A 9,542-nucleotide genomic window follows, 5' to 3' on the forward strand; every position below is an offset into this window, starting at 1 on the left:
AATATATGCTTAATCTCATTCCAATGTCTCCGTGTAGGAGAAGAGCTATATCTTGCTAGTAAATTAACAGAAAATGTTATGTCAGGCCTTGTAGCATTAGCAAGATACATAAGTGTACCAATTACACTGAGATAGAGTGTTTCATGACCAAGGAGTTCCTCATCCTCTTCTGGAGGTCGGAACAGGTCATTATTCACTTCAAGTGATCGAACAATCATTGGTGTACTCAATGGGTGCGCTTTGTCCATGTAAAAGCGTTTTAAGACCCTTTATGTATATGCAGATTGATGTATAAAGATTTCGTCTGCTAAATATTGAATTTGCAGACCAAGACAAAGTTTTGTCTTTCCAAGATCTTTCATCTCAAATTCTTTCTTAAGATATTCAATTGCCTTTTGGAGCTCTTCTGGAGTTCCAACAAGATTTATGTCATCAACATAAACAACAAGTATAACAAATTATGATGCCATTTTCTTTATAAAAATACATGGACAAATAACATAATTTATGTAACCTTCTTGCAATAAATATTCACTAAGGCGATTATACCACATGCGTCCAGATTGCTTTAAGCCGTACAAAGATCTTTGTAATCTGATTGAATATATTTTTCGAGATTTTGAATTTGCTTCAGGCATTTTAAATCCTTCAGGGATCTTCATATAGAATTAATCAAATGAGTCATATAGTTTATGACTTACATTTAAATGGCATGACATCTTCAGGTGTCTGGACTACAGGTCTGATTCTCACAATCGTTTACAATATTGTGCACTATATTATATCAAATATATCGTCGACGATCATTTTGTATCAGTTTGCAAGCGACATAACTTGTTGAGATCTCATCACTTTCTTTATTTTCTGGTACCTGAACTTCTTCTGGAGTTTCATGAAATGTTATGTCGTGGGCTCTTCCAGAGCTTATTTCCTCCTTATTATGATCATTTTGATCATTTGCTCCTATTCTTTTCAAGGATTGTTATCTTTGGAACCGATTGGTCTATCACGCTTCATGCGTACAGTAAACTCTATCCTTCAGAGACTTTAATTTTAATAGGAGCATTTGCAGCTGAAATATGATATTTAAATTTGGATCAACAAATGCTTCTGACATTTGACTTGAATTAACTTCTAAGCGAGGATCATATTAATGATAATTCAATTAATATAGCATATTTTTCAGTTGTTTTATTCCATCCCCCAAATGTTAGAAAAACTAACTCATATCCCCAATCTTCTTTGGAAAACATATCTTTGTGCATTGTGGTAGAGAAATTAATCATATACCATACATCAAAAGTTATTAGATAGTAAAAATATTTGGTTTTTTATCCTAAACCAATTGTGAGGGGAGGACTTATCATATTTTGTTGGTCTGATGCATACAAGTGTTGTTGTATGCAATTTAGAAAATCTTAGACCAACACATGAGGCTTTGTTCTCATAAGCAATAGTTTAGCCATTAATAGGAGGTGTTCAATACTAAACTAGCTTGGATATAAACCAGCATCATCAAGATGAACTATCTTGATTTCATAATCTGAATATTATGCTCTTAATTGAGAAAGACAATTTCAAATGCCAAATTGCAGGTTGACAATAAACATACATGTAACCATCTTATATATGCATCTATAAGTGGTTCACATGATAAGTGAATGGGCTCATATTCACCTTTTATATATTCCAGAATTCGGGGATTTTAGTCCCAACTTTAGCTGGTATAATCAAGTTATTATGAGAACAAGCAACACAAGAGAATTCTTGAAGAATCTTCTAGTTCTTCAGTATATGCTTATCTGAATTCTCAAATAGCTCATTTAAAAATGGCAAATGAAAACTTCAAGTTTATCATGGCATGTGCTATTTCTAAGTAAACTTCTGGTTTACTATGGCATACACTTTTGCATCAGTAAACTTCTGATTCACTGTGGCTACTTTTGTATCAGTAAATTTCTGATTTACTGTGACTGCTTTTGCATTAATAAACTTTTGGTATATTGTGATACATGATGTAGTACAAATTTGAAGAATAAGGCAGGTATCTTTTCACATACATATTTACGTCATATAATTGTGAAAACATGAAGATTTTCAATCTTTCAATCATTTGTAGTCTCAGTATGATAGTCATATGTATTAGTAAACTTCGGTTTATCATAACATATATTTTGACCACAATAATGACACATAAGATCTTCGGGAGCCTTCCATTTATTCTCCACAATCAAATATTATTCAGACACTACTTGTGTCATGTGTCTTCTAGACAAACAGTTAGCTCTTCAGGAGCTTTTGTTGTACTACCAAATATTGCTCAGACACTTCTGGTGTCATGAGAGAAAATCATAATCAAATGAACAATATAAAGTTAATTCTAAATTTATAAATGACGAAAATTAAGAATTTTAATATTTTTACCCCTAATTTTGTGACAAATATCTCCTTCAGGGAGAAATATCATTAACATCTGAATATTTTGTATCAATACGGCAACCACATAGTCATTGCATCTTTTAAGGAAAGATACACGAGTTATTATTTCCTTCGGGGAACTCAATAACTAACCATAATATATTAATGTGGTTGTAGTAGAAAGCATTCTATAAAAATACTTTTGCCTTAGAATGATACTTAATAAAATTATCCAAGATGTTTTATGTACAACAAGTACATGTGGCAATGATCTTTATGCTACAAAAATAATATTTATATCCTCTATTATTCTACCTCTTAAGGAGGTGAGTTGTGGTATTTCTTCATTCACACCAGAGAATGAAAATGTGCTTCAAAAATAACTTTGAATAACTCATTATTTTGTTTAAGCACATAAAGATACTGCTTCAAAAATATTTTTCTACTTCGGGAGGAAATTTCAATTGTGTTACTTCTTCAGGAGCAAATTTAAAATACGAAATATTAAGTATATATTCTCTCAATCATATTAACTCTTCTAGAGGTTAATTGTAATATATTTACAACAAGAACGTGTTCATATTTACGACTTTATTAATATTATCACATTCACTTCAGGAAATAGATTAGTATTTATCAAAAATTCTCATCCTTTAGGAAATTCGAACATAATTATCTGAACGCGCATTAATCACATCAAATTGTGATGTTTCAACCTCTTTTAAAATATTTACTACTTCAGGAGCAAATCGAGACGTGCATGTAATATAGAGAATGTTTCTCTAGCTTATCTTTAATTGTAACCATAGAAAACCTAAATTATCACTTCTGGTAGTCATAGGCATATAACACTTCTGGTGGTTAACAAAATTTAGTTACAATGAGATATACGAAATATAACCACTTCTGGTGGTTGTATATTTTTTGCAAACTCTGATGGAGTTTAAGTGGATCTAACAATGTTATCCACTTTGTAATCCTTTATTAAGATAATAAGGATGAAAACAAATACCAAAATAGGTATTGTATACGTAACATATAACCAAGCAAGCGATGATAAAGATATTAAAATATAAGCAGAAGGCTTAAATTAAATTATGCGAATTTGGTCACTCCATATGTAAGTGATATCCACATCACTACTGCCAAGAAGAAAAACTCACCACCTCAAGGATATAATCTGCCTTATGATGCTCGGAATGAATAAGATCTTACCACAGACATAAGAGTGTCGCCTTACATCGGAGATGAACAGTGAAATAGAAATTAAATTCGATGTAAGTGCTCAAAATGGCAGAGTCTCGTGCTGATAACGTGCTATAAAATAAAGACTATAAAAGAAATAAACTGAAGACAAGTATAGAGGGAGATTGATATTCTATTCAACTTTCAAAGTTATGTTTATAATGAACTGAAAACTTCTCTATTTATAGAAGAAAGGAAGCAGCTGCGAGGCTTTTCAGGAAGCAACTGCAAGGCTCTTCTTTAACTGCTTGTAAGTTGTCTGCATGAGTTGCTTGCAACCTGCATGTTTAATAAGAAGCTGATGCAAATCATTTCATTAAGTTGGTTGCAACCTGCTTGCATCAGCTACTTGTAAGCTGTCTGCATGAGCTGCTTGCAACCTGTCTGTTTAATAAGAAGCTGCTGCAAATCATTTCATTGAGTTGCTTGCAACCTGCCTGTATCAGCTGCTAGTAGATAAATTTCAACATAATACTAAATGGATAATCTTCTTTATAGTAGAGTAATGAATGGACATTCACAATATAATATTTTCATAACAACCTTACAATTATTTCATGCTTGATTGTGAGTATTAAATTTTTCGGCAATGGGCCAAATATACCCCTCTACTTTCGAAAATGGTCTAAGAATATTCATCGTTATACTATTGGGTTATCTATACTCTTGCAGTCATACTTTGAGTTTCAAATATACCCCTCATTTAAACGGAGGGACACGTGTCATCGTCTTGTTGGTCAATTCTAAATATCTCCTAATTAATTAAAAAGATTCATTATCCATACCCGAAAATTATTTTTTTTTGTAAAAACTGGAAAAAACTAAAAAAAATTTTACTAAAAACTGAAAAAAAAAAATGAAAAATATTTTTTTTCGAGTTTTTACAAAAAACTGCTTTAAAAAAACTGAAAAATATTTTCTAAAACAATATTTTTGTAAAAACTGGAAAAAAAACTGAAAAATAATTTTCTAAAGCAATTAAAAACTGAAATATTTTTAACTAAAAACTGGAAAAAAAATAAAATATTTATTTTTTCAGTTTTTACAAAAACACTGCTTTAGAAATTTGCTTTTTAGTTTTTTTCCAGTTTTTACAAAAATATTGTTTTAGAAAATATTTTTCATCTTTGTTTAAAGCAGTTTTTTTGTAAAAACTGGGAAAAAATATTTTCGTTTTTTTCAGTTTTTAGTAAAAAAAAATCCAGTTTTTACAAAAAAAAATTACTTTAGAAAATTGATTTTCAGCTTTTTGTTTTTTCAGTTTTTTCAAAAACATTGTTTTAGATAATATTTTTCAGTTTTTCTAAAGCAGTTTTTTGTTAAAACTGGAAAAAAATATTTTCGTTTTTTTCAGTTTTTAGTAAAAATAATTTCAGTTTTTTCCAGTTTTTACAAAAAAAAAAATTGCTTTAAAAAATTATTTTTCGGGTATGATTAATGGGTCTTTTTAATTAATTAAAAGATATTTAAAATTGACCAACAGGAGGGTGATACGTGTCCCTCCGTTTAAATGAGGGGTATATTTGAACCCAAAGTATGACTGCAGAGGTATAGATAACCCAATAGTGTAACGAGGGGTATTCTTAGACCATTTTCAAAAATAGATGGGCATATTTGGCCATTTGCCGTAATTTTTTTTTTTTTTTTTTTGGTAATTTTTATTGTGAGTACTAATTTTGTAAACTAGCCAACATTAAACATGCCGATGCAAATTCGCAAAGTCAACAGGTTGAATTAATACATTTGAATTGCCTTACACTGGATTTCTAGTGTCCCTGTGACAGATTTTATCGCATACTTATTTGTGGTACTCGATGCTGCTATAAACTGACAATATATATATAGCTAATGTGACTTTTAATTAATGAAAGATTTATAACTTTTCAAAATTATTAACCTTGCACTGGCTACGTACATAATTGATACCTAGTTTATGCGCATGTACCATATCTCAATGAGTAAAAAAAATTTTCAAAAAATTACATAATTTAAGTAATAAAAGAAATGTGTATGTACCTGAAAAAGACGAATATTTATCTTATATAGCTAACTCAATAAATAAAATTATCATATAGAAGTCCTTAATCATTCGTTGATATGTTCAACTTAGAATTTGCTTCGGTTTCATAAATTTATCACTTTAAGTTCAGACTATTATGCTCCCTTTTCAGTTTCAACAAGAATACACAATTCTTTAAGACTTAAAATAGAATAAATTTAAAGTATGTTTTGAAGTATTAGCTTAGAAGAAGCTTGCTTGAGAATCTGACATTACCAAAAAATAATTATTATTATTATTAGTCTAAAACAAGTATTTACTATCCGTGAAACTTATTTACCATTGCAATTTAACTTCTTCTTTTTTTGTAAAATAAAATAACTCTGTATCGTGGCTTCACAAAAATAACTATTGTCACCTAATAAATAAAACAAAAACTTATTTAAAGAAGAACAAAAAGGGAGGGTTAAAAGAGATGTTCAACGTGAAATAAAACAAATATGTTGATTTTTCTATCTTAATGGTTTCCATGAAATATAGATTAATTTATAGTAAGTTTGATTTAATAAAATCTAAAGAAAATATTTTACTATATATTTCAATAAGTATCACGAGTTACAATTTACTGATATTATAAAAAGAATACGAATATTATACAACTTTAATTCATATCACGATCACCAATGTATTAAATCCTTATAGATGTACCTTTCTAACTCAAGTATAATTATTAATTTCTGCATGATTAGAAATAGAGGAATATTCATAAATCACACTATTTAATCGTTGTTAACTTGTATCACTTGTATTCAAACGCACAACGAATACATCTCGTATCAATTGTATTCGTTCGCACAATGAATACAACGTGTATCAACTGTATTCATTCGCGCAATTGTATTTATTCGTGCAACGAATATAATATGTATCAATTGTAACCAAGGCGAAATACAAGAGTGTATACAACGGATACAATTTGTATCGACTGTGCAACGAATATAATATGTATCAATTATAACCAAGTCGAAATATAAGGGTATATACAAAGGATACAATTTGTATCGACTGTATACGTGGATACAACATGTATCAATTGTATTTGTTCGCGCAATGAACACAACTAAGGCGAAATACAGAAATACAGAAAAATAAAATGTTCTTGTTGAGAGTTGAACTCAAGACTTCGACTAACTAAGCACACGCTCTAACCAACTGAACTTGTTTCGGTTCAAAATAGTTAATCTCTTATTTCATGGATTTGCTATAAAATTCAAACTAGCTATGAATGGTAAATTTACTGAAAGTATGGCTACGAATAATAAATACAGTATAAATATTTGATGTGTCGCTTAATTTTCCCTTAGGAATACGATAATCAAATTTAACTGTGTTACGATCCGAAATTCTCACTTTCGGACCGTGATGACGCCTAACATTTCACTTGCTAGGCAAGCCAACGTTAGAATGATATTAATCAATTTTTAAATAATTTTTAAATTATTAATAATCAAAGAAACAAATGCGGAAACAAAGTTTGAAATATAGTGAATAATCCATAAAACCAATGGTGTCTAAATACCATCCCAAAATTAGTGTCACAAGTGCACGAGTTTCTAGAATAAATACAAATAAAAGTCTGAATAAAATAAAGTTGTTTGGAAATAAACACACAGCTAAAGTAAAATAGACGGGGACTTCAGAACTGCGGACGCCATGCAGTTATACCTTAAGTCTCCTCTGGTAGCTGAAATCCGAGCAAGTCTATGGTACGCCGCTGGGACCAACTCCAAAACTTGCACAAGAAGTGCAAAGTATAGTATCAGTACAACCGACCTCATGTACTGGTAAGTGCTGAGCCTAACCTCAACGAAGTAGTGACGAGGCTAAGGCGGTTCACTTACATTAACATGTACGCAATATTAATAATAACCACAAATAATAGAAATAAATCAGGTAACTCATTTATAATAATTGAAGCCAACCCAGCAGTCATAATCCATTATTATTTCAACCAATTCTGTTGCAGTGTGCAACCCGCTCTCACAATATATTCACATTCAATTCTGTTGCAGTGTGCAACACACTCTCCGAATATTTTCCTTTTAATAAGTCTGTTGCAGCGTGCAACCCGATCCTCCAATATTAACTTTTAATAAGTCGGTTGCGGCATGAAACCCGATCCTCCAATATTTCCATTTCAATCAATTCTTATAGAAGAAATTTCCACAATAAATGCAATAATTAATATAAAATCATAAGACAACAAGCATACAACAATTATGATTTAATCATGAAACAAACAATGACAAATAGCAAATTATTATAGAGATCAGGGAGAAAATAGGCAGTTTAATATTTAATATGCTAAATGTCATATAACAATTAAAATACATAATTCAAACAGCATGTAACAATTAATGCAGGAAGCCAGGAATTAATATTTGACAAAGAATAAGAGAGAAACAATTATTATAATAATTAATTTATGATTAAAAATAATTTATGATTTTTCAAGTAAGCAGGCAAATAATTAATTTGACGACGTATAGACACTCGTCACCTAGCCTATACGTCGTTCACATACAATTCACATAACAAATAATTTAAGGGTTCTATTCCCTCAAGTCAATGTTAACCCCGACACTTACGTCGCTTTGCAAATTCCAATCAATTATTCAACCACAACTTTTTCTTTTAAATTTGCCTCCAAAAGCTTCAAATCTATTCACAAACAATTCGATATATTCAATACGAATCATAGGAATAAATTCCATATGAATTTACAAATTTTTCGGATAAAAATCCAAAATTCATTAAGATATTCGGCAGTGGGACCCACGTCTCAAATCCCGAAAAAATGCAAAATCTGAACACCCGTTCCGATACGAGTTCAACCATACCATATTTGTCCAATTCCGATATCAAATGGACCTTCAAATCTTAATTTTTCGTTTTTTGGAAAGTTTTACAAAAAATCCAATTTTTTTCATCTAAATCCGAAATAAATGATGAATATAGATATGGATTTGTGAAATATAATCACTTCTGGTTAAAGAACACTTACCCAATTCAAAGTCATGAAAATCTCCCTGAAAATCACCCAAATCCGAGACTTAAAACTCAAAAATGAGTAAAAATGGCAACTTCCGAATTTATGGGCTCTATCCACTCATTTCGCATCTGCGGATAAAAGTTCTGCATTTGCGGACTCGCATTTGCGAGACAAAGCTCGCATTTGCGATGCCATGCTGCCAGGTAAAGTTCTGCATCTGCAGGCATCCCTGTCGCACCTGCGAAAACCCCAAGCCAGCCCAGTCTCGCATCTGCGATGGAAGGCTCGCTTCTGCGAGCTCGCACCTGCGGTCAAAAATTCGAAGGTGCGATTACACCAGAACCCAAAATTTCAGATTTTGCTTAAGTCCAATTCTTGTTCCGATTTCGATTCGAATCACACTCGGGGTACTCCGTAACATAATACGGACTGACTCGGGGTCTAAAATCACGTCAAACAACACTGAAATTATAATTCACGCCCCGATTCGAACTTTGAATTTTAAACTTTCAATTTGCAAATCTCGTGCCAAAACATATTAAATGAATCCGGAATGACTTCAAATTTGGCACACAATTTCGGCTCCGATATCAAAACGTCAACCTCGTGGTCAAACTTGAAAATCTTTAGCCTTTAAATTATTAGTTTCTGTTAAATGGTCATAACTTGAGTTAGGGACCGCCAAATTAAATTCCGGGCATACGCCCAAGTCCCAAATCACAATACGGAGCTATCGAAACTGTCAAAACACTAATCCGAGTCCGTTTACTCAAAATGTGGACCAAAGTCAACTCTGTTGAGTTTTAAGGCTCTATTTCACATTTTAAT

The sequence above is a fragment of the Nicotiana tomentosiformis genome, chromosome 2 (assembly GCF_000390325.3).
Source record: "Nicotiana tomentosiformis chromosome 2, ASM39032v3, whole genome shotgun sequence".
In the NCBI taxonomy this organism is placed as follows: domain Eukaryota; kingdom Viridiplantae; phylum Streptophyta; class Magnoliopsida; order Solanales; family Solanaceae; genus Nicotiana; species Nicotiana tomentosiformis.